This window comes from Mandrillus leucophaeus, unplaced genomic scaffold (genome assembly GCF_000951045.1).
Source record: "Mandrillus leucophaeus isolate KB7577 unplaced genomic scaffold, Mleu.le_1.0 Scaffold903, whole genome shotgun sequence".
Classification (NCBI taxonomy): domain Eukaryota; kingdom Metazoa; phylum Chordata; class Mammalia; order Primates; family Cercopithecidae; genus Mandrillus; species Mandrillus leucophaeus.
This window is the reverse complement of record NW_012109842.1, coordinates 19237-45973: the sequence shown is the minus strand read 5'-3', so window position 1 is coordinate 45973 and position 26737 is coordinate 19237. Positions and strand designations below refer to the sequence as shown.

At 37.3% G+C, this 26737-nt stretch overlaps 1 pseudogene across 1 annotated transcript in view; it reads left to right on the top strand.

Annotated features, from left to right (window-relative positions):
• LOC105531779 overlaps window positions 1–26737 on the top strand; it is a 146403-nt pseudogene that overhangs the window by 104018 nt on the left and 15648 nt on the right. Inside the window, exon 2 of the transcript XR_001004854.1 lies at window positions 23923–24125. The product of XR_001004854.1 is annotated as a rho GTPase-activating protein 28 pseudogene (transcript). The remainder of the gene's footprint in view (window positions 1–23922; window positions 24126–26737) is intronic.

Here is a 26737-nt window from a genome sequence, read left to right as displayed (position 1 = left end):
AATGCCCATCAGTGATAGACTAGATAAAGAAAATGTGGCACATATACACCATGGAATACTATGCAGCCATAAAAAAGGATGAGTTCATGTTCTTTGCAGGAACATGGATGAAGCTGGAAACCATTCTCAGCAAACTAACACAAGAAAAGAAAACCAAACACCACATGTTCTCACTCATAAATGGGAGTTGAACAATGAGAACACATGGACATAGGGAGGGGAACATCACACACTGGGACCTGTCAGGGGATGGGGGTCTAGGGGAGGGATAGCATTAGGAGAAATATGTCATGTAGATGAGGGGTTGATGGGTGCTGCAAACCACCATGGCACGTGTATACCTATGTAACAAACCTGCATTTTCTGCACATGCATCCCAGAACTTAAATTAATTTTAAAAAATACAGTGGTTTGATTATTACTGAATTTTGAAAGTTCTTTATGTATTCTAGATGTAAGTACTTTATCAGATACATGATTTGCCAATATTTTATTGAAGTATGTGGCTTATCTTTTCATTCTTTTGTCAATGTCTTTTGAAGAGCAGAAGAATTGTAAGTCATGGATTGTGCTTTTTGTGTCCTATCTTTGAAATATGCATAAGCCAAGGTCACAAAGATTTTTATTTTCTTTTGTGTTTTCTTCTAGAAGTTTTAAAAGGTTTTAGATTTTACGTTTAGGTCCATGATCCATTTTGAGTTAATTTTTGTATATGGTGTGTGGTATGAAGTATGGATGGAAGGCCTTTAAAATTTTTTTGCATGTGAATTTCTAGTTGTTCCAGTACTATTTATTGAAAAGATGATCTTTTCCACAGTTAGCTGCCTTTGCCCCTTTGTTGAAAATTAATTAACAATATATGCATTAGTGTATTTTTGGGCTCTATTCTGTTCTAATCTGAGTCTATTTGATGGCAGTACCACATTGCTTTCTTACTATAATTTTATAACAAGTCTTGAGGCACATAGTATAAGTGTGCTGACTTTCTTCTTTTTCACAGTACTTTTGGCTATTTCAGGTTCTTTGCATTTTCATATGAGCTTTAGAAAGCTCATCAATTTATATGAAGAAAGCCTGCTAGGATTTTGGTTGGGATTTCATTTGAATCATTGAATATATTGATCAACTTGGGGAGAATTGACATCTTTTTTTTAATGTGACTTTTAAAATTTGCTATATAATGTACACATTTTGGGGGTACCTAAGATAATATAATACATTGATGTAATTTGTAAAGATCAAATCAGTGTAATTGAGATATCCATAACCTTAAATATTTCTCTTTTCTTTATTCCAGAAACATTCAAATTATTCTCTTCTTAGCTATGTTGAAATGTATGATAAATTATTATAAATTGGCCACTGGTCACCTTACTGATCTGTCAAACACTAGATCTTATTTCCTCTAACTGTAAATTTGTACCCGTTAATTAATCTCTCTTCATCCTCTACCCTTTCCAGCCTCTGGTAACTACCAATCTACCCTTTATCTTAATGAGATTCATAGTTTTAGTTCCCACAAATGAGTGAAAACATGAGATATTTGTCTTTCTGTACTTGGCTTATTTCATTTAACATAATGACGTCCAGTTCCATCCATGTTGCTGCAAATGACCAGCTTTTGTTCTTTTAAATGGCTGAGTAATATTCCATTGTGTAGGTATACCACATTTTCCTTATCCATTTATCGTTCCATTGATGAGCATTTAGGTTGATTTCCATATTTGGCTATTGTGCTACAATAAACATGAGAGTGCAAATATCTCTGATATATTGATTTCCTTTTATATATGTGCAGTAGTGGAATTGCTGGATCATAGATCATATGATAGTTCTTTTTTTTTTTTTTTTTTAGACGGAGTCTCACTCTGTCACCCAGGCTGGAGTGCAGTGACGAGATCTCAGTTCACTGCAACCTCTGCCTCCTGGATTCAATTAATTCTCCTGCTTCAGTCTTCTGAGTAGCTGGGATTACAGGTGCCCGCCACCACGTCTGGCTAATTTTTGTATTTTTAATAGAGACAGGGTTTCACCATGTTGGCCAGGCTGGTTTTGAACTCCTGACCTCAAGTGATCTGCCCACCTTGGCCTCCCAAAGTGCTAAAATTAAAGGCTTTAGCCACCGTGCCTAGCCTATTTTTTGTTTTTTGAGGAAATTCTATACACTTTTTCATAGTGGCTGTACTAATTTTCTTAAAATACTAAATCTTCCAATCTTTGAACAAGTTATATCTCTTCCTTAATTTAGGTGTTCTTTAATTTCTCAGCAATGTTTGCAGTGTTCACTCACTGTACAGATCTTGTACATCTTTTGTTAGAATATTTCATGCTATTGTAAATGGCATTGTTTTTAAAGTTTTGATTGCTCACTGCTAATACATAGAAATACAATTACTGCTCTTTCTATATTACTCAGGTATCATAACTTTGCTAAATTCACATATTAATTTTAGTTGCTTTTAATGTATTCTATAAGATTTTCTAAATATAAATTTTTTATGATATCTACATATAGATAGTTTATTTCTTTCCCATCTGGATACCTTTTCTATCTTTTTCTTGCCTGATTGCATTGGTTAGAACTTTTAGTACAATGTTGAACAGAAGTGGTGAGGGCAGTCATCCAGGTCTTCTCTTTGACCCTAAGAAAAAAACATTTAGTCTTTAGTCATTAAATATGATAGTACTGTTTTTCCTAGATTCCCTTTACAGGTTGAGGTAGTACCCTTCTATTCCTAATTTGCTAAGGAATTTTTTGCAGGAATGGATGCTGGATTTTGTCAAGTACTTTTTTCCCATATATTGCGATGATCATGGGGTTTTTACTTTTTCCTCTGTTAATATGTTGAATTCCATTGATTATTTTTCAAATGTTAAATCATCCTGGTAGTCCCAGGATGAACTCCATTTGGTTATGATGCATTATATTTTTTATATAGAGTTAGATTGATTTGCTAAAATTTTGTTAATTAATACTTGTGTCTATGTATATAGGGGGCATTGGCTGATGGCTTCCTTTTCATGTAATGTCTGTCTTGTTTTGGCATTTTGGTAATGCTGCTGACATAGAATGAGTTAGTTAGTGTTCTCTCCTGTTCAATTTTCTGAAAGAGCTTTTGAAGAACTTTTTTTAAAGAAGAAAAATAATAAGAAATTTTTTTTTCTTAAATGTTTGTAGTAATTCTCTGACGAAGCCATCTGGACCTGGAGTTTTCTTGGTAGAAAAGTTTTAAATTACAAGTTCAATTTCTTTAATAGATAAAGGGCTATTCAGGTTATCTATTTCTTCTTGAGTGAGCTTGGTAGATTGTGTTTTACAAGGAATTTATCTTTTACACTAAGTTGGTGAGCTTGTTGGCATAAAGTTATTTGTCATATTCCAATATTTTTCATTTAATATCAGTAAAATTTGTAGTGATGTAACCTCTCTCATTGCTGATATTACTAATTTGTGACTTTCTCTTTTTCCTGATCCATCTGGATAAAGGTTTATTAATTGTATTGATCTTTTCTAAAAACAAGCATTTGGTTTCATTGATTTATTCTTTTTTTTCTGTTTTCTGCTTCATTGTTTTTGGTTCTGGTACTTGTTATTTCCTATTTTTTCTGCTTATTTTGGATTTAGTTTGCTATTTTTCTCTTTTAAGATCAAAGCTGACGTCTTTGCTTGGACATTATAGGTGTTTAATGTTACAAATTTCCCTCCAACCACTGCTTTAGCTATGTCCCACAAATTTTGTTATGGTACAGTTTTAATACTTTCATACTTTCTGGTTTCATTTTTATTTCTCTTTTAACCCATTGTGTAATTAGAAGTATGCTACTTTGTTTCAAAATATTTCAGGATTTTCCAGATATCTTTCCATTATAGATTTGTAACTTAATTTGGTTGTAGTCAAAGAACGTATTTCTATGATTTGGATCCTTTTAAATTTATTGACACTTTTTGCATACACTAAATAGTATCTATACTGGTAAATGTTCTATGTGTACTTGAAAAGAATGTGTATTCTGCTATTAATGGGTGAAATGTTTTATAAATGTCAAATAAGTTGTCTTTTATATACTCACTTATTTAGTATCTACCTGTTCCATAGATTATTGAAAGAGGGTTTTTTAGAAAAAGTTATTTATTTATATTTTTAGAGACATGGTCTTGCTATGTTGCCCAGGCTGGCCTCAAACCTCTGGGCTAACACTGTCTTCCTGCCTCAGTCTCCTGAATAGCCAGAACTACAGGCACATCAGGCACATGCCACCATGCCCAGATGAAAGAGGGGTTTTGAAATCTTTTACTGTAATTGTGGTTTTTATCTATTTTTCCTGGCTATTCTCTGAGTTTTTGCTGTATTTGTTTTGAAGCTCTTGTTAGTATGTAAAATTTGAAAATTGTTATTTATTCTTCATCGATCATATTGATTATTAGAAAATGATTTGCTTAATCTACAGAAATCTTTTTGCTCTGTAATAAAGTTTTTCCTCTATAGCCACTACAACTTTCATTTGATTTGTTTTAGCATGGCATGGTATTTTTTTATCCTTTAATTTTAAGCCGTTTATGTCCAGCATACTGTTCTGTCTTGCTTTTTAATCTGGTCTGATAACCTTTGCCTTTTTTTTTTTTGAAATGGAGTTTCACTCTTGTTGCCCAGGCTGGAGTGCAATGGCACGATCTCAGCTCACTGCAACCTCTGTCTCCCAGGTTCAAGCAATTCTCTTTCCTCAGCCTCCTGAGTAGCTGAGATTACAGGTGCCTGCCACCACGCCCGGCTAATTTTTGTATTTTTAGTAGAGACAGTGTTTCACCATGTTGGCCAGGCTGGTCTCGAACTCCTGACCTCAGGTGATCTGCCCACCTCAGCCTCCTAAAGTGCTGCAATTACTGGTATGAACCACCACACCTGGCTACTTTTTTTTTTAATTGAGAGGTTTAGACCATTTGTACTTTGATGTGATTATTGATGTGGTTGTGTTTAAATATTATTTTTATTTGCTTTATATTTTTCCTTTTTTTTTTTTTTAATTTTTTGGAGATGGAGTCTCACTCTGTTGCCAGGCTGGAGTGCAGTGGCAAGATCTCGACTCACTGCAACTTCCGCCTCCCAGGTTCAAGCAATTCTCCTGCCTCAGTCTCCCGAGTAGCTGGGACTACAAGTGCATGCTGCCATGCCCAGCTAATTTTTTTTTTTTTTTTTTTTTGTATTTCAGTAGAAATGGGTTTTCACCATGTTGCCCAGGCTAGTGTTGAACTCCTGAGCTCAGGCAATCTGCCCGCCTCGGCCTCCCAAAGTGCTGGGATTATAGGCATGAGCCACTGTGCCTGACTATTTTTCCTTTTTTCATTCTTTTTCTTCTTTTTTTGGCTTCTTTTGGTTTAACTGAGTATTATTTGCTTAACATCTCTTTCTTGTGTTATTTTAGTGATTCCTTTAAGCTATGTATTATAATTTTTATCAGTTTACCTTGAAGTAAACTGTCTGAGGTTAAAAATAAACTGAGTGGATTAATGGCATAGTAGACAGCACAAGAAAAAGATTAGTGAACTTTTAGGCAAAAGCAGTACAAACTTTCCAAAATAAAATATAAAAAAAGATTGAAATATATATATATATGCAAAAAGAATAGTCATATAGTCAAATATGACTATATTGTTATTTGACATATATATGACAAAAATTTTATAACAGTCCGCTTCTATATCTCCTCCTCCCTTGCAGGCCTTTCTGCTATTGTCATGCGTTTTTATTACTTTTGTTTTAAACAATCAATTAACTTTTAAGGAGATTGAAGTAATCAGAAAATAGTTTCATATTTAACCTTGAGGTTATCGTTCCTTATGTTCTTCATTCTCATTATAGATTCATATTTCCATTTGGTATCATTTTCCTTCTGCTTGAAGGATTTCCTTTAACATTTCTTATAGGGAAGATCTGCTGCTGCTGAATCTTCCATCATTTTTATGTCTGAAAAACACTTTATTTCTCTTTTATTTTCGAAGGATATTTTCATTGGGTTGATAGTTTTTCTTCAAGTACTTAAAAGAGGTTGCTATGCTGTCTTTCAGATTGTATTGTTTCTGACAAAAACATCTCTGGCATCCTTGTCTTTATTCCTCTGTACATACAGGATTTTTGTTTGTTTTCCTCTGATTGATTTTTAAGATTTTTTTCTTTATTGCTAATTTAAATAAGTTGATTACACTGCACCATGGTATTGTTTCTTCATGTTTATTATCCTTTGAGTTTATTGAGCTCCTCGAATCTGTGGTTTTTGTGTTTTCATCTTTACATTAGGGTGTTTAGAAAATTTTCCTTGTGTTTTCTTAAGATGTCAGTATTTTTTCTGACTTCTTAAACATATAGAATAAAGTTGTAATAACTGTTTTCATGTCCTTGTGTACTCATTCTGTCACCTGTCATTACTAGGTTCATTTGTAGTGATTGAATTTTCTCCTCATTGTTGGTCCTATTCTCTTGCTTATTTGCAAGCCTCGTCATTTTTTTATTGGAATTTGCAGTGTGGATTTTTTTTATTAGGGTCTGGATACTTTTATGGTTCTATAAATATTTTTGAGCTTTGTTCTGGCCCTTGAAAACTATTTGATTCTTTCATATCTTACTTTTAAGATTTGTCAGGCAAGACCAGAGCATTTAGTCTAAGAAAAAGCTTTTCCCCACTCTAGAGGCAAAACTCTTCTGAATACTCTATCCAAGGTCCTATAAATTATGAACTTTTCCACTCAGGCTGGTGAGAACACAAATGATTTCTGACCCTCGGTCATCACTGGGATCCTGTTATCTGATTCTTCCAGTGATTTTCCCTGACTGAGGGTAGTTTCCATATATGAATTTGCTGATCCTACTCAACTGAAAACTTGATGGGGCTCCTCTGAGGAGCTCCAGAGTTCTCTGTCTTTGGAGATTTCTCTTCACCAGTATCCTGTTCTGTGAGCTCCAGGGCTTCCTTGATTCCTAGCTCTGTTTCCTAAACTCAGACCACCAAGCTCAGCTGGGTTCCTTGCTTCTGCACCATGGCCTGGAAGCTCTCCTTAAGCAATAAACTGGGGCTATTGTAGGGCTCAACTTGTTTATTCCCTGTTCCTCCAAGATCACTGTTTTCAGCTTCCTGACATTCAATATCTTGAGAATCATTTCATATATTTTGTGTATGTATGTGTGTGTGTTTTTCATTTCAAGTGGGAAGTGAGTCTGGTTCCTGTGACTCCATCTTGACTGGAAGTTGACACATTTATGAGGCCATCTGACATCCTCCTATTGGTCACAGGGGCTCTGTTTATTTATTTTTTCACTTTTTTTTCTCTCTGTGTTTCTGTTTATTCACCAATGTGTTTTTTCCACCAGTATCTAATTTATTGTTAATTCCACTCATTGGAGGTATTATTTCACATATTGTATTTTTATGCATAGAAATTTCATCATTTATGTCTTCTTTTTCCTTATTATATTCATGTTGTATTTTAAAGCATTACATGTTTTGAGTATTTTTATTATAGCTGTTTTAACATTTTTTCTGCTAACTCCATCATGTCTGTGTCTTTCTATTGAGATTTTTCTTCTCATTATTTGTTCCTTTTTCTTTCTTCTTCATTTATTAAGTAATTTTCATTGGATTTTGGAAGTTGTCAATTTCAAGTGGATGAGTACTGGGTTTTGTTGTATTTCCTTAAAGAGTGTACAGCTGTATTTTGGCAGCTGGTTCAGTTTTTTGTGGATTTTTTGGTGGGGGTTACATTCTAGAGCAGCCTCTAACTAGAGCAAATTGAGCTTTCTTAGTACGGCATGAGACTTCTGAGGTTTCCGTTGTATATCTTGTGTATTTGACCATGTCTCTTTACTCTGGCAGGTGTGAAGTCTGTTACTCTGTCATGGTTTAAAGCAGAAGTCCAGTTGATATGTAATTTTTTAGTATACACACCAGTGCATGTACATTTTCCTAGCTCTATATGAGCACTGGGAACTTTTGGATTATAGCTCCCTGGTTCTTCGTGTAGAAGTTAATTTTTGCCTAATCTTGAGAAGGTTCAACTCATGCAGCCCTGATGGGCATTCAGCCAGAGTCAAGGGGACCCCCGTGCCAATTCCTGAAGCAATGTCTCTTCATTGATTGTGTTTTTCTGGTACTCTGACCAGCAGATTCTAGCCGACTCACCTTCCTGAGCTTTGATCTCTGCTCCTCACCTCAGTGAAACTACTGGGCTCTGTGCAGGAACTCCTTCCATGTGCTCTATTTTGGAAGTTCCTCTAAGTAGAAAGCCACGTTGATTAGAAGGCTAACTTAATTTGTTTTCTTTCTCCCTGGCATCATAGTCCTGTTTTGCCTCTTGTCAAGTCTTAAAACGGTTCCTTCCTCTATTTGTCCAGTTTCTAGTTGTTTACAGTGGGAGAGTAATTTTGATCCCCATTGCTGTCATAGTTGGAAATGGAAATTCACTTTATATATTTTTAACCTATCTACCTGCACAAATGACCATATAAAGTATTTGTTTTGGCTTCATTTGCCCTTACTGAATGAAATAGTAATGAGGGTATATTAGTCCATTCTCACATTGCTATAAAGACATACCTGAGACTGGGTAATTTATAAAGGAAAGAAGTTTAACCGGCCCACACTTCTGTGGGCTATACAGGCTTCTGCTTCTGGGGAGGCCTCATGAAACTTGCAATCATGGCAGAAGGTAAAGGGGAAGCAGGCACATATTTACATGGCCAGGAGAAGAGAGAGAAAGAGAAAACAAGCAAGCAAAGGGGGAGGTGCTACATACTTTTAAAACAACCAGATCTTATGAGAACTCTATCATAAAACAGCACTAGGGGGACTAAACCATTAGGGGTGCTAAACCATTAGAAACCACCCCCATGATCCAATCACCTCTCACCAGGCCCCACCTCCATTGGGGATTACAATTCAACATGAGATTTGAGTGGGGACACAGAACCAAACCATATCAGAGGGCTAGGCCTTTTTGTTCATTGCTAGATTTGCAGTACCTAGAATGGTGTCTGGCATCTGGAATCTTGTACCTGGTATTTTTAGGTACTGAATAAATGTTTGTTAAACTAATCATTGTCACTATGTTATAGTCAATAAATTTCTTCAGAAATAAATTTTTAGTCTTCGCTTTGCATGTGTTTCCTAACTCACCTTCACCTCTAAATTAGTGGATACTTTGCAGAAATTTAGTTTTTTCTTTTTTGCTATCAAGCCAGAATTACAGCTGATTATTGAGAAAGTTCAATCTAAGCTTCTGCCTTTATCTCTTTATGAATTCCAAAGCATCTACATACAAATTATTTTTATATTTTTTATGAGATACCAGTAAGTGTATTGATAGAAGTATGCTCAGAATTTCATCAGCCCATGTATAAAGGAATGAAGGATGGGTTTGAGAAGTTCTTGCCTTCAGGTGAGGGCACCTAAAATGAATCTTAAATTAAGTCAGATAGCAATGGAAGGAAAGATTCCAAGTCCAGGGAAGGCATGAACAAAGGCACCCAGTCATCAGTCTGTAGGATGTATGGTTGAGTAACTACATCCCATTGTCTTGAGCAGTTTCATGGCAACATCCAGATAGAGATGTCCAGTGGGCATTTTTTTTTTCTTTTGTAGAGACAGAGTTTCACCATGTTGCCCAGGCTGGTCTCAAACTCTGGGATTCAAGCAATCAGCCCCGCTTCCGAAGTATTGGGATTATAGGCATGGGCCCAGCCCAGTGGATTGTTAGATGTGAGTCTGAGGGAGTTGTTAAGGATGGGGTTAAGGACTGGAAATATATCATCATATAGGTTAAAGCTAAACTCTAAGGTAGGAAACGCTTTGGGGAGAGGGTGTTATATAGAGTATGGAGAGCTGTGTGCTAGAGGTGGAATTTTGTGAGGCGCCAGTAGATAAAGATTGGTAGATAAAGAGCATTCAGAAAGTAGACAGAGAAGCACTATTCAGAGAGTTTTAGAGAATCAGGAGAGAGTGTTCATTCTGCTAGGAGACAGTTCTGTGTTTCCCAAAGTCTGACTCACAAATAAGTGGCACTAGCATTACATAGTGGTCGTGGGGTTGGGGTGCTAATAAAAATACATATATTTGGGCCTCTCCTCAAAGTTTCTGAATTGAAATTTCTGTGTGATCAGGGCCCAAAGATCTGTGTTTTATAAAGTTCTGTAAGAAATTTTTAGCAAAGTAAATACTCTGAGCCGCTACACCAGTTTCAAGAAGGAGGGCCTATCAGCTGAGTCAAATATAACAGAGTTCTAGTCCAGTTGACTGTAGAAGTATCTACAGTATCTGGCCATTCGAAGGATATTCCTGGATTCTTAATCTTCTTGCTGCTGCAACTGGGGTCACCCTTGCCAAGTTTCTACAAACCTACTGATGTGTTAATATAATAAATGTTCATTGACTAAATGAATAAAATATCTAAAATCTTTGATATGAACATTATTAATAACTAATTTGGTAGACCAGACAGAAGAAAAGGTTGAAGAAGCACAAGAATCTTCACTGAACCAGCATTGAATTTGCTGATTGTCATGCATTCGCTTCCCAAAGTGGGAAATGGGCCTGGCCACTCTTCCTTTTCAAAGTCTGTTCACTTCTTTCAGTAAACATTTTTGAGGGTTTGCTATGTACAGGTTACCTATTATATGTCTGTTAAATACATTCAAACATATTTCCAAGTACAGTGGACCTTAACTAGTCATGTTCACTGTGTTCAGAAGTGCAGAGGGCTGTGGGAGGACTCTAGAAACTTTGGCTTACCTTCCTTCTAGAGTTCTTAACACTACACATCTATTTTTTTCCTACTACAATGTATTTATTTTTGTGCCTCCTTTAGAGAAATACATAGTGCTGTTTTTTCTTTTTTTAAAAAATTCTTCCTGGGATAATAAAACCAGAAAATCTTTCATAAAAGCATGTTTCTCAAAAGGTTACTCAAATAGCCATAAGTAATAGTCACAGTCTTTCCCATTAATTATTAATTTTCATCAATGAATTAATATCATTCCACATTTACCACTCAATAAAACTTTTTTCTCAACTATATGATTCCAAAAGTTTGGCTGGAGACAGACATTTTTCGAGAAGAATTCTATAAGGGAAATAAATGGGAAACTATGAGTCACTGACAGAATTCAGGGTCAATGAATACTTTTCCAGGTTGTTTTCTGACTAAGAATGCAGCCTTGCTCCAATAGCCAAACCATATTTTCCCACAGAGTCTAGTCTTTATTTAATTATTACAGAGGAGCTGTTTGCACTAGTAGGAGCCTTGGTAGAATTTTGTTTTAAACTCTACTCAAACATAGATATTCTGTTAAGCAGAATATGGGTAATTTTTGTTTTAAAGAGGGAGCTTTAGAATGGAAAATGGAAGCAAAATTGAAACCCTTTTCCAATATATCACTTGGCTAGCCATGAAAACCAAAATATTACGAGGCAGCTTCTTGTTTTAAATAATTGGAAGTAAATACAGTGAAATGTAAGATCTTACTTCTCTATGTCATTAATGTTTTTAAAAATTGGATGAAAGTTCAGCAGATTTGCTCACAACAGAGTCTATTCAAGGAATGACTGTCATGATGAATGCTGGCCAGTGGTAGAGCAAGGCAGTAACATTACTGGAAAATGAGTGGACAGGAAGGCTTAGGAGGGAAACCTTCCTGATTTGGGTTATTCCTCTTAGAAAGAGCTTCACCTGACTAAGATGACAGAAAATAAATTACTCTCCATGCCCATGGCATCAGCTATTGATCAGAGATTTATAGTTTTTTGTCTGCTGTCAGGGATTAGATGCTGAGCTCCTTAAAGCCATTCACCTCGACTGTGGAAGAGCTCCAGAGATACCGATGACAAGAACCCCACCATGTGAAGTGTCAGCCGGTATACAATTACTTATTTGATTCTCTTTTGACAGAACTTACAACTCTTGTCTTTCTAACATTCATGTTGACCATGGACATTCAGATTACTGATCTGTGTCTTTCTTTGTCATGCAGTGAGAGGGATTTTGAGGGTCCTAATTATGACTGTTGTTTTCATGGCATTTTTAAACAGCATGAAGTGCTCTGACTGTTGGCTTTGCGGTTTTCTCAAGGAATTTATCTGATGATGAACAGTGTTTTGAGTAAACTGGAGAGGGTGACATAGAGAACTAACGTCAAATGCTTTCACTTGGGTGGACGATGATTATTATCAATGATGTGAATAAGAACAATGTGGATTTAGAATGCATTATATTTTAACCTGGCAATGACACTTTGGAAATGTCTCTACCTACTACAGGGAAAGCTGAGTACAATGGAAGTCTTAGCTGCTTCCTCCTTGAATTCTTCCTAAAATAGAAGACATGAATTATTGACACTGTTTCAAGAAACTCCCGTGCATTCTAATAGGTCAACCAATGGGTAAACTTAAATTGTCATTAATGTTTAATAGTGAATAGTGCTGATACACTCCTTTTAGATCACATATACAGCAGTTGCTTTTTAATGTATAGTATCTCTCTGTATATAGCTTACATAGTCAGTGTATTTGGTCTGCTACACCTGCCAATTTTATTGGTTCACTTTCAAATTTTTAGAGAGTTTTACATGTATTTTTAAATATCCATATATTTTATGATACTTTTGCATATAGCTCTCTTTGATCTTTAATAAAACTTTTGGCTGGGGATATATTTCTCAACATATTTTATGATAAAAATATATGCAATTTGATAACTTATTTTGTCGTATGCTTTTCAGAAATACATTAAGGGAACAAAGAGGGTAATCTCTAATATAAAAGTATGAAACCTTACATATTTTTAAGTGAGTGAAGAATATAAAGTATAAATAGGCAGGAGACGGGTGATGGGGGAAAGAGTGTGGAATTAGGGGACCAAATTTGTAGTTCCATTTCTCAATAATTAGCTGTGTCATTTTGGACAACTGACTGCCCCTCTCAGTTTCATTTTTCATATCTATAAAATGTGGTGGTTTATTCAGGCATTTCTGAAATTCCCTCTCAATCAGAGGATCTCCCTCTCAAACAGAGGATCTCCAATCCTGGAATCCTCTGTTTCATTGGAAACCCTAGTTATGGCTTTCCAGTTCAAAGCTGTGTATGTGGAACTTAGGAAGCAGCCTTCTCAGTCAGCCAGTGACAACTGATGGAGCAAAAGGTGGTTATTCTCCAGGGGACCCTACAGAGTTAAAACCGTCATGGGGTGAGTCTAAGTGTGGAAAAAGCATATTGTGAAAGAAGAAGAATGAGGAAGGTTGATACACCTTCATTCAAATGGCCAACTCACCCCTCATAGAATTTAGTAAGTTTGTACTTGTGTTTCACTGTGGACTTTGTACGGAATAGTTTGAAGCTGAGCTGAAGTGAGTGCTCATGAGGAGGAAAGCCAGTCCCACTCAGGGAAAGCCTTGTGAAGCTGAACCAAGCTCTGTAAATCCCATCCACCCAAGAATGCCCACATGGGACACCAAGCAGGTAGAGAGATTGCTGGATAATACCCTTGACCTTGTGATTCTTTTCTGCTATTATTGAAGTTTCGGAGCTGAAGTGAGAAAACAGACAAAAGAAACTGAAAAGCAATACGAGGATACAATCAAGCAGAGTTTACACATTTCCTGACTGAACATTAATGACTAGGTAATAATGGCAATAATGGAGACCAGAGATTTGGAAGAGAGGCTAAATGGCTGTATTCCAGCAAATACATCACAGCATCAGAGAGGCAGGAGGGAGCTAGAAAGTCAAGGTACATTCTTAGATGATGCTGGAATGGGGGGCTCACTTTTAATCACTTTGAAAGCCATACAGAGTAGTGCTAGTTGCAGCAGGCCCCTCAAAACTACATAATCAAAATATATACTGCAATTTGACATTAAGCAATAGAGAGAACATGTAACTTACTTTTGATATAAAAAGACAATTTTTAAAAAGACGTTTGTCCAAATTACTCGGTGAAGTATAAATTCAGAAGCACAGAACATAGAGTTTACCAAGACCCTTAGACTGACATGTCGCTGAATGGACAATGGGTAGAATGTTAGTAAAGAGCCAGAAAAAGCTTATTTTTGCTTATATTCTCTTTTATAGATTCCTTCCTGAGTAGCCCCTAATTGGATAAAAAATATGAGCCTCTGAGCAATGATTAGATGGTACCAAACTAGTTCTCTACTCATAACCTCAATTTATCTTTGAGGATAATGTGTTAAGAGTCACTTGTGGGATTGACTGAGCGTTACCAAAATAAATATATATGTCAAGCTTATAAATTGCATATTAGTTTTAACACAGAACATAAAACGTTCGCATTTAGTGATTTACTTTGCCTGCAAAGCAGATATTTTAGCCTGTCCTTATGTAGAGGATTATTAGCCAAACAGGGAGCAAGATCATTTCCCACCTCTGACTATTAGCCTTTGCTAAAGGCATCCAGTAACCTGTCATAGAAGTGTCTTTAAATCTTTCTCAACCCATGTCCCTTTTGGAAAACTTTTGCCTTTCCTTAAGAATATTTAAAATCTCAAAGCACTTTTAATTATCAAAATAAAAAAAAAATTAAAGCAGGGGTAATTCTCATACATTTTTAAATTGAGATATAATTCATATAACATAAAATCTCCTTTAAAGTGTACAGTTCAGTGATTTTTAGTATATTCACAAAGTTGGCATATCACCACTGACTAATATTAGAACATAGTTATCACCCTTCTACCTATTAGCAGTCACTCTCCATCTCTCCCTCCCTCAGACAAAGATGGGGAAATTTAAGAAACATTATATTTCAATTTGTCATATATAACACACACACACACATAATTATGTACAGGCATACCTCAATATATTGTGGGTTCGGTTTTAGACCTCTGCAATAAAGCTAATGTCACAGTAAAGTACATCACGTGAATTTTTGGTTGGAAGTTGTTCATTCTTCCATTGCCACCGTTCCCATTACTTGCATAGTGCTGTACTCAGAAGTAAATCCATAAATGCCTAACAACTTAATTACTGATGTGAATGTCATTGGTTTTTTTAAAAAAAAAGAAAGAAAGAAAGAAAGAAAGAGAATCCAACCCTCCATATTCCCTGCTGTGTAAGTAAAGATTTGTTGGCTGTTTTAAGCCTTCCCAATCTACAAACACATTTTTCTGTATCCTTTGCTGGCAACAGAGAGGTTGAGGCAGACCTGTTTACCTGTTGATGACTAGCTTTGGTCGCTTTCTTCTTTTCCCCTAAGAGAGATGATACCAGCCAGGCAAGTAACAGACAGAGAAAACTGATGGGATGGCAGAAAGATAGAAAAAGAGAGTTGGGAGCCTGGGAATGAAGGCAGAAACCCCTTCTGTATTCTTGATCCTGTTAGTCTGAAACTATGGCTTCTTTTTATCATTATTGCCTTTCAAGTGCTTTTTTGCAGGACATGCAAGTTGAGTTGTTTATAAACATGTTAGAATCCAAAGATTACTGAGAAGCGAGAGCATAAGAAACAAGGGATTTGTCCTCTTCCTCTATCTGAATGGCCTCCTGAGGAAGCTAAAAGGGCAGACAGCTGTGGAACTGGACTGTGCCAGGGTCTATGCCAGAAAGTCAGTGGTTTCTTTTGAAAAAGCCCTGCTACAGGCTTACTGTAATCAATATCCACGAGAATTTCTCTAGGTGTCCACACCGCGCTGCCACCAGCATCATTCAACGGCAGTGACAAATAATGGAGAACTCAGTCTTTCTCTTCTCTAGTAGAGGGAAGGTGAAATCTTTGGTTTTGGTATAGTCTTCCCAAAGCTCGTGGAATCTGTTCAGTTTGAGAGCAACGTGAAGATATTCCCTGTACATGTAGGTGGGGATATTTTCAGCAGGAAGTTTAACTCCATAAGGTACTGATCAAAGCCAGACCAAGACATGGGGTTAGGCTGATAATCTGGTAGCCCTTACAATTGAGAATCATTGTGTGAAGGCCAGGTGTGGTGGCTCACACCTGTAATCCCAGCACTCTGGGAGGCCGAATCAGGAGAATTGCTTGAACTCAGGAGTTCAAAGATTAGTCTGGGTAACCCAACAAGACCTCATCTGTACTAAAAACAAAAAATTAGCCAGATGTGGTGGTGCACACCTGTGGTCCCAGCTACTTGGGAGGCTGAGGCAGGGGGATCTCTTGAGTTTAGAAGATTGAGGCCGCAGGTAGCTATGATCGCACCACTGCACTCCAGCCTGGTTGACAGAGACCCTGTCTCGAAAAAAAAGTCAGGAGTTCAAGACCAGCCTGGCCAACATGGTGAAACCCCATCTCTACTAAAAATACAAAAATTAGCTGGGCATGGTGGCGCGTGCCTGTAATCCCAGCTACTCGGGAGGCTGAGGCAGGAGAATAGATTGAACTGGGACCTGGGAGACAGAGGTTTCAGTGAGCCGAGATTGTGCCACTGCACTCCAGCCTGAGCTACAGAGCGAGACTCTGTTCCAAAAAAAAAAAAACAAGAAGAGAGAATTGTTAGATGCCACCCACCTTCCTTAGGAGGCAGGTTGTGTGGACTATAAATTGTTACTTGAATATTTCCCTCAGTGGGATACACGGGGTGTCCCATCTCACTCTGCCCCAAATGACTTATTAAAGGATTCCTTCCAGTCATCCGTTAGGAATGATTTTGGCTGCAAATAGCAAACATAACTAAGATGAGAGTAGTTTAAAAAAATAGGCATTTATTTTTCTCACATTTCTGGAAGTCCAGAGATAGGCAGCATCTGGCGTTATTTCCAAAACTCAGTAATATCAAGGCCAATTGCTACAATTTCTTGACTTTTCTCTCATAATGGACAAGGTGGCTGCTGCAGCACTAGTCATCTTGTCCACATTCCAAGGAGGGAGAAGGAGAAAGAGAAAGGGGTGGCACCTACATCAGTAAAACAAAGGATTTCACTGAAACCCTGGAGAAGACTTTTACTTACGTGACTTTGGCCAGAATTGTGTCAGATGGCCACTTCTGGGCCAGGGGAGTTGAGCCAACAGGGTTGGGAGTGGAATTGGGTCAGAGAGCAATTCTGACAAATACAGTTTTATTTATCTCATGATATTTGTACGGATATTTTTATGTACCTGTTATATTTTAGCACCCGTGATAGCCACACCCTAAATCTAGCTCTGAACATGCTATCAAATTAATTACATTGTAGCAATCACTAACACATAGGTTGACTATGTGACTGGCATTTTACGTGTATTAATTCACTCCTCGTAACAGCCCCTCGAAGTGCATGTGATTAATATCCCCATTTTGCTGTTTAGGAAATGGAGTCACAGAGGTTCAGTAGTTTGTTCAAGATTATAGAGCTGTAGCCTGCATTCAAACCTGTGCTAGCTGGCTTCAGAGTTTTTGTCTAAATCACCACACTAGATCACTTCTCTGCTATAAAAATATTTACAGCTATAAGCAGTTACACAAATACCTGAGGGGGCTTTTGAAATTAAGAACAATTACAGGAGGGAGAGCATTTGGACCGGATGGGGAAAGGTTGAATTCGTGTCCTGGCTCCACTGACGCTAGTCATTCATTCGGCAAGTATTTCTGCGTTGTTTTCCTTTGCCACACACTGTGTTAAGAAGACAAATATAGTTCCTCTATATTCTAGAGGGGAAAATAGACCCCCCCAAAACAAAGCAAGCAAATGAGTGAATGAAGTGTTTATTATTAATGAATGAGAAGCAGGGAGCACCGAGAGCTGACACAGCGAATAACTGGAGGAATGCTACGTTAGAGTGGCCTGGAAAGGACCCCCCAAGAGGTGTGATTCATGTTGCGAGCTGAGTGACGAGAAGCATCTTGCTGCAGAAATCGCTTGGGGAGAAAGAAGGTTCCAGGAAGAAAGAACAGAAAGAGTAAATTTCCTAAGGGAAGAAAGAACTTGGCTTTTTACAGAAACTGAGGAAAGATTAGCGTGCCCAGTGCTAATGCTGTGGGAGAGTGATGTAAGGTGAGGCTAGCAAAGAAGTTTGAGGACAGGAGGTGCTGAGCCTTGAAGTCACAGAACAGAATTCACATTTACTTATAACTGCAAGGGGAAGCTATGTGTCCCCACTTTACTCCCAGTAACTCTCTCCATTGCTGTGCAATGAGACATATGATACTGGCTTTGGCTACTCCATGGGGTGCATATAAGGATCAAATGATGTAATGTGTATGATAGTAACGCGTTACATATAAACTTCTCCATAAAATAACAGATAATAAAGGCCTATAGAGTATTTCATAGTAAGAAGTCTGTCTTTTAAAAATATTTTTTTGGAATATACTCAACAACTAAACTTGTGGTTACACAGAGCAAGCTGTGCATAAACAAATGCAACTTTTAAAAATATCTGTTATGTTTACAATGTTTTGTGGGAGTTCCGCTACCAGTTAGGATGTAGATTAGTCTGTGACAGGCTATCGTTCCCACTGTAGCAGCTAGAGAAAAAAAAGAATAAATATAAAAATCTGTATTTTAAAAACTATATTGAAGAGCTGTGGATACAAAGAAGTCTAAAGGAGCCAAGTTCCAGGGAAGAAGGACTCTTGTGACGTGAGCAGAGCCGAGTGGTCATTACCTCCCTGGGCAAGTCTGCTCCCTGAGTTTCTGCACTTCTGGGCCAAAGGTCACACCTGTCTAGGTGGAGGGACTCTACTGGGGCGAGGAGACACCAGTGGAGCTGTTAATGGCTGCCTGCACTAGCACAAGAGATTGGAGTTTGTAGAAGCTCCAAATGCAGAGCTAGTTCTCCCCAGTGAACAACTCTACCCCTTGGGATTTTTGCTGGGAGCCCTGGCAGTACAGGATCCCAGCAACACAGGGGACCAAGCTGTATAGCAGCGAGAGATCTCTGTAGTCCCATGGTGTTTATCCCAAAACCCTTTTAGCAGGAGGGACCTGTAGTACACACAGGACAGATTTCCCCCTTGAAGCATTTCAAACCAGAGATAGATGAAAACTAAAGTAAATTGCAACTCAGCCCAGACCCAGCTCAACTCCTGATTGGATTGACATGCTCTGCCTCTCACTCCATCTACCAAATAGAGGAAAACCTTTCCCTTCCTGGGGGAAACCTGTATTTACTCCAGTTTTCTAGAGTTCTTTTAAAAACAACATTGCCATCTAATAAAAAGTTATGAAATACGTGAAGAAGAAGGAAAACATGACCTATAAACAATTGGTTGATTTTAAATCAATATTTAATCAGACACATTCACAGCACAGATATTGATGTTAACAGATAAGATCTTTCAAATAACAATTATAATTATAATATGTTATAGAAATTAGAGGATAGATGGACAAAAAATTGATAAAAATGTGGGTAATGTCAACGGAGAAACTGAATCTCTAAAAAGAACTAATTGGATATTCTTGATATGAAAAAATACAATATTGGAAGTGAAGTATTCATTGGAAGACTTAGCTGACTGAACACAGTAGAAGTGAGGAAAAATGAAGACAGGGCAATAGAAATTTTTTTTTTTTTTTTTTTTTGAGACGGAGTCTCGCTCTGCCGCCCAGGCTGGAGTGCAGTGGCGCGATCTCGGCTCACTGCAAGCTCCGCCTCCCGGGTTTACGCCATTCTCCTGCCTCAGCCTCCGAGTAGCTGGGACTACAGGCACCCGCCACCTCGCCCAGCTAATTTTTTGTATTTTTTTTTTTTTAGTAGAGACGGGGTTTCACCATGTTAGCCAGGATGGTCTGGATCTCCTGACCTCGTGATCCACCCGCCTCGGCCTCCCAAAGTGCTGGGATTACAGGCTTGAGCCACCGCGCCTGGCCTAATAGAAAATTTTTAACTGAAGCACAGAGAGAGTTGGGGGAGGGAAGCAAAGCAGATTATGAAGGACATTTGGGGCAACATCAAACAGCCTGACAGTCGTGTTACTGGAGTTCCAGAAGAGGAGAGAGGAAAAGTGACAGAAGACATACTGGAAGAGAAAATGGATATGGATATATTCCAAAACTGATGAAAGACATTAGCCCACAGATTGAAGCTCAGTAAACCTCAATCAGAATTGAGAACTACACTCAAATTGCTAAAAGCAAAACATAAAGATAAAATCTATTATGAGCAGATAGAGAGAACAGATACTATATTTAAAAGAACATCAGCAAGAATTGTAACTGACTCTCATCAGAATCAATAGACTCGACAAGACAATGAATGACTTCTTTAAAAGGATTTAAACAAAAACTGCCATCCTAGAGTTCTATGCCCAGTAAAAAAATATTTGTCAAAAATGGAAATAAATTAAAAACATATTCGGAAATAAAGCTGAGGGAATTTGTTGTCAGCAGATCCACAGTACAAGAAATGCTAAGGAATGAGAGAGAAATGCTCAAGGAAGTTCTCAAAACTGAACAGAAAGGATCTGTTGTGGAAACAGATATGTAGGAAGGAATGACAAACTCTAGAAAAGATAAATATAAAAGACCATGTATTTAGTTTTTCAAAAAACTTACTATTTTAAAGCAACAACGATAATAACTATTGGGGGATGTGAACATGTGAGGAAGGAACATAGATGACAACAGTAATATAAAGGGTAGAGGGAGAATTATATTCTATAAGATATTTACACTGTTGTGAAGTTATAAAATACTAATTCCATATGAATAGTAATAAAGTTATCTGGTATCTACTAAAATATAGTATAAGTATGGCTAAAAAGTCAATGGAAGAAAAAATAGAATAATAAAATCTTTCTTTAATGCCACTTTGAATTTATGGTAGTTATCATATACTGAAAATTTAATTTTAAACCTTGTGGTGTTTTTCCAACAAAAGTTTCTGTGTAACACAATTGCATTCAATTTGTCATGTAATATTTTCCTAGTATTGTTTGGGAATAAAAAGGCACAAACAGCTGATGAAGCCTAAACTCCATTTTCTCCTAATATGGTGAGGTATGAAGCTGCCCATTAAGGCTCATCAAACTGTTGGATGGGCCTGAGGGTCAAAATTACATAATGTTTCAAGAGTGGAAATTCATGGTTCCTTCTCCACCCTGGGGTGAAGGAGAAATATTTGTATCTCTAACCAAAAATGTGAGAGCTCTTCCAAGTGCTCTTATCCCCAAAAATGCTGTCTGACTTCTTTGCCAAAAAAAAGTTGATCATTGTGATTAAAGGATTCTTTGGGTGGACTGTTTCAGAAGGAACCAGTGTGTTACTCAGCTGCTCATGACCAGTAATATTTCACATCTGTTCTCCCTGTCCCCAGCAGAGTTTTATGAAGCTCTTTTCCCTGAAATTCCATTAGTATACCCTTTGCGTGAATAAGAAACAAATGTACTATAATTGAAATATCATTATTAGCCCTAAATATATCTTCCCCTTGTCTTCTGTGATTTACCTATTATTTCACAAATTTCTTACTTATTCAAATATTTTCAGTGTTTGGGTATATCTGCTTGTTTGCTTAATTTCTAAGATCTATGATAGTATCCAGGTGCAGCCATTGAGGCGGTATTACCGTATTGGCTTGAAAAAAAAATGTCTGCATGTTTTTGAGTCAGGAAAACAAAGCAGTTTATAGAACAGTATCAGTATGATACAGATGGGAGGAAAAGACCTTCCATTTTTGCTTTATACAATTGTATATTAGACATATACACTTATACTGCATTATAATTTTAAAAATACGGTCCATGTCTACTATTAAGACTATCATTTTTTTATAAGTCAAGCATATTTATTTTTTAAAGGAATTAACCTAAAAAATCTAGAACTAAGAAAAGTGTTAGATATCCATATACTCTTTCTGAGTCTGGCACATGGAGGGCAGGAGGCTGTGTGAGCCATGGTAACTGATTTCATTTTTAAAAGAAGTAGGTGTTTATATACTAGTACTCTGAATTTGTTAGTAGTTTTCAGTATTAGTCTTATTGCAAAAGGAAGAAGTCTTCAAAGCCTACAAATAATAAAATTAGTAATAACAGTCTTAGTATCTTGTCGATTTTATAGGTATTTCACCTGCTAGAATGTGTCTTGACTTGTTGAACTATAAAGAATACGGTGAGAATTATCACCCAGTTATCAAACAAAACTGCCTAAAATTCTTATCCCACAACACATAAAAAATAAAAGTAGATATTTCATATTTTCCTGAAATAGTTTAAAAAATAAATTGGCTATCTTGCTGTTCAGTTAATGTTCAAAACTAGAACTACAGTCAGATACTATGAAACGATCAATGATAAAATTCCAGAAATTGCTACTAAATTTAGATGCAATTTAGAAATCCAGGAGGATTCCTAGATGTGTACAGCTTATGAGCAAATAGAAATTTTGGGGTATTATCATGGAAACATTATTTTGCCTCTCTTTAGGTACTCTCGTGAATATAATGTGCTTTACATTAGCCATGGCTAAATTTGATAACAATCCACTGCTGCTCTGAATGTCAAAATATAATTGTCCTAAGTCATCATAAAACCCACAGTGGACGTTACTGTGCCATTGGCCTGGTTACCTCTTTCCACCTGGGAGCTCTTGTTTGAGTGAAAGAGCCCATACATTGCTTAAGAGTTAGTTTCGGTCTTTTTGTCCAATTCCACTTGAACCCAAAGAGAAGAAGGCAAGCTTGGAGGAGGTTCTTTGAAAGGAGTTGCAAACCCACACCAACACGAAGTCCTCATTCCTCCCCACCCCATCCCACTCCTCCCCACCCCATCCCACTCCTATCCCCTGGAAGTAGCCATTCTACTTTCTGTCTATGAATTTGACTACCTAGCACCACAAATAAATGAAATCATTTGTCTTTTTGTGAGTGGCTTTTCCACTTAGCACAATGTCTTCAAGTTTCATCCGTGTTGTTTATTGTGTCAGAATTTCCTTCCTTTATACACATTTTGCTTGTCGATTCATCCATTGATAGCACTTGGGTTGCTTCTAACTTTTGGCTATTGGAAGTGGCCAATAGCCAAAACGCTATTACATGAATGCTCTTAGCATGGATGTACAAATATTCCTTTGAGTCCCTGCTCTCAATTCTTTTGAGTATATACCCAGCAGTGGAATTGCTGGGTCTCATGGTGGCTCTATTTTTAATTTTTTGAGGCACTGCCATACTGTTTTCCATTGAAAGCTTCCCCATGTTACATTCTCGCCAACAGTGCACAAGGGTTGCAATTTCTCTACATGTTCACCAACACTTGTTATTTTCTGTTTTTTTTTTTTGTTTGTTTGTTTAATAATAACCACCCTAATGGGTGTGAGCAGCAACTCTTATGCCCTTCTCTGCCTTCACTATAGATAATATACAGAAACAAACTTGTACTGTGCATATTTTGACTAGTGTAAGCAACTTTGCATTTTATGAGTGTTTAAAAATTATTAAAAACATTTTCATGTTAATTCCTATATGGCTACGGAGTCATTATAAAGTACAGAGAATTTTTTAGCCAGGTGTGGTGGCTTATGCCTGTAATCCAGCACTTTGGGAGGCTGAGGCAGGCGGATCACAAGGTCAGCAAGGTCAGCAGTTCAAGACCAGCCTGGCCAACATGGTGAAACCCCATCTCTACTAAAAATATAAAAATTAGCTGGGCGTGGTGGTGGGTGCCTGTATTCCCAGCTACTCGGGAGGCGGAAGCAGAAGAATCGCTTGAACCCAGCAGGCGGTGCTTGCAGTGAGCCAAGATCATGCCACTGTACTCCATCCAGCCTGGGCAACAGAGCGAGACTCTGTCTCAAAAAAATAATTTTAAAAAATTATACAGTATAGAGAATTTTTTTAAAGGGGCCACGACTGAGTGGAGATTATTCCCTCAAACCCATCTCTACCATGGTAATTCCACTTCTCCATTTAATTTAAACTTAATTAAACTTAAATTCAATTTTGTGACTTTATAACATAAAAGTATAAAAAGTTTTTATTCATAGATATTATTCTTTCCTCAGAAAATCCATTCCTCGCTGCCGAAGAATTAACAGGATGCTCTCCAATGAATCCCTCCATCCTCCTGCCTTCAGCCGTTCCAACTCAGAAGCCTCCGTAGACAGCGCCTCCATGGAGGATTTCTGGCGGGAAATAGAAAGTATTAAAGAGAGCAGCATGGGAGGGCAAGAAGAGCCACCGCCAGCTGAGGTCACACCTGTGGATGGTAAGATACTGGATTTGTCTTCCTAAATGCTGACTGGCTGTCTCTCCTGCCCTCTCTTACTCTGTTCATAGGCAGAAATCATCCCACCAGTAGTTTAACCAATGAATCAGCAACATCTGGCATATTGATGATCTGTTGCCACTGATTGATTTATATTACTGTACTGGCTCAGGGTGGCTTTTATCCCAGGTGACATGACCCGAGGAGGGCTGGACCTCAACAAAAATACACATTGATGCCTTCTATACCGCTACTGAGGAATGCTGTGCTTATCTATTGGTTTGATTCATTACCATCAAGCAGATTGAGTATTCTAATTCCGACAGCTTTTACATTTGTCTACTCATTTGTTATTATTATTTAGAGTAATTAATACCTGACTATTAATTACTCTTAACTAGAGAGAGAGGAATTTTAGCAGTATAATTGTGAAGAAGAAAAATTTGACTTTAAAGCATTTACTGGTATTACTATGTTAGATTGTCTTGTATTCCACTAAATAAAAGACATGTGGTTGTTTTTCCAGCTTTTATTGTAGATACACAAGGGGTATATGTGCGGGTGTCTTACATGGTTATATTGCACTCAGGTAGCGAGCATAGTACCTGGTAGGTAGTTTTTTGACCCATTCCTCTTTCCCTACCTCAGCGCTCTAGTAGTCCACAGTGTCTCTTGTTCCCATGTTTATGTTCGTGCGTGCTTAGTGTTTAGCACCCGCTTACAAGTGAGAACATGCAGTATTTGGTTTTCCCTTCCTATGTTAATTTGTTTAGGATTATGGCCACCAGCTCCATTCGCATTGCTGCAAAGGACATGATTTCTCTTTTTTATGGCTGCATAGTATCCCATCTTGTGTATATACCACATTTTCTTTATCCAGTCCTCCAATGACGGGTAGCTAGGTGGATTCCATGTCTTTGCAGTTGTGAATAGCATGGCAATGAAGATACAAGTGCATGTGTCTTTTTAGTACAATAATCTATTTTGTTTTGGGTTTATACCCAGTAATGGGATTTCTGGGTTAAATGGTAGCTCTCTTTTAAGTTCTTTGAGAAATCTCCAAACTGCTTTCCACAGTGGCTGAACTAATTTACACTCCCAGCCACAATAGTACTTAAGCATTCTCTTTTCTCTGCAGCATTGCCAGTGTCTGGTTTTTTTTTTTTCTGTTTGTTTGTTTTTTTGACGTTTTTGATAGTAGACATTCTGACTGGTGTGAGATGATATCTCAATTTGGTTTTGATTTGCATTTCTCTGATAATTAGTGATGATGAGCATTTTTTAATATATTTGTTATCTGTTTGTATGTCTTCTTTTGAAAAGTATATGCTCATATTCTTTGCCCATTTTTAATGGAGTTATTTGCTTTTTGCTTATTGATTTATTTAAACTCCTTATAGATTCTGGATATTAGATCTCTGTCAGATGCACAGTTTGTGAATATTTTCTCCCATTCTCTAGGTTGTCTGTTTACTCTGTTAATGGTTTCTTTTGCTGTGTAGAAGCACGTTAGTTTAATCAGGTCCCACTTGTCAATTTTTGTTTTTATAGAAATTACTTTTGGGGACTTGGCCAAACATTGTGCCAAGACTGATGTCAGGAAGGATGTTTCCTACATTTGCTTCTAGTGTTTTTATAGTTTGAGGTCTTACATTTAAATTTTTAATCCATCTTGAGTTAATTTTTGTATGTGGTGAAAGGTAAGGGTCCAGTTTCATTCTTCTGCATATGGCTAGCCAGTTATCCCAGCACCATTTATTGAATAGGGAGTCCTTTACCCATTGCTTGTGAAACTAAATGGAAGATGGAGGAGTGGGGAAAAAGCACCAATAAACACTATGATTGTCCTTAGTTCTCAAAAACAGCAAAACTACTCACAGTGGATTAAAAGCATAGGTCAGTCATCAATTCCAGGCCCTAACTATCAACAAGCAAATGTGTAAGACATCCAAAAAAGACTAAAGGTAGTTTAGTACATATACACCTAAGAGTGTTTCCATTAGCCAGTGATTAACCTCAATACAGCTGGCGGGATAAACTGAACGGTTAGAAAGTATTTTCATTCTTCATTCTCATTTCTGAGTCTCTTTCTCAGGACTAAGAAATCATTAAGATGTACCACCATTAACATACATCCAATATTACTTGAAATAAAAAGCCCTGCCACACACTTAACCAAGAATCTATTCAAGGGAACTATCCTCCATCAGTGAAATGTATTCTTACTCCTATTACTTGCTTGCTTAGATTTTGCCTTTTTAGATCCAGAAAGAGAGGAAGACACATAAAGGAAAATACCTATTATCCCCTACCCCCTTCTTCTTACAATCTACCCGGCTAGCTAGCTGTTCATGTTAAACACCACGAGTTCACAATGATAACCTCCAATTTCAATCCAGCTCCACAGGGCTTGTTGCTGTCTTCCCTTTTTCTGTATTTGGAACTCTCTTCTGTAATGATAAACCTGGCTCCCACTCTGTACTTTGTATTTACTTATTTGCTCAAACCTAGAATACCCAGGAAATATTTTCACGTTTGCTAACCTAACTGCTACAAAAGCAGACCTACTAATTACAGTTTGTTATTTATTTGCAGATTTTTTTCCTTGAAGC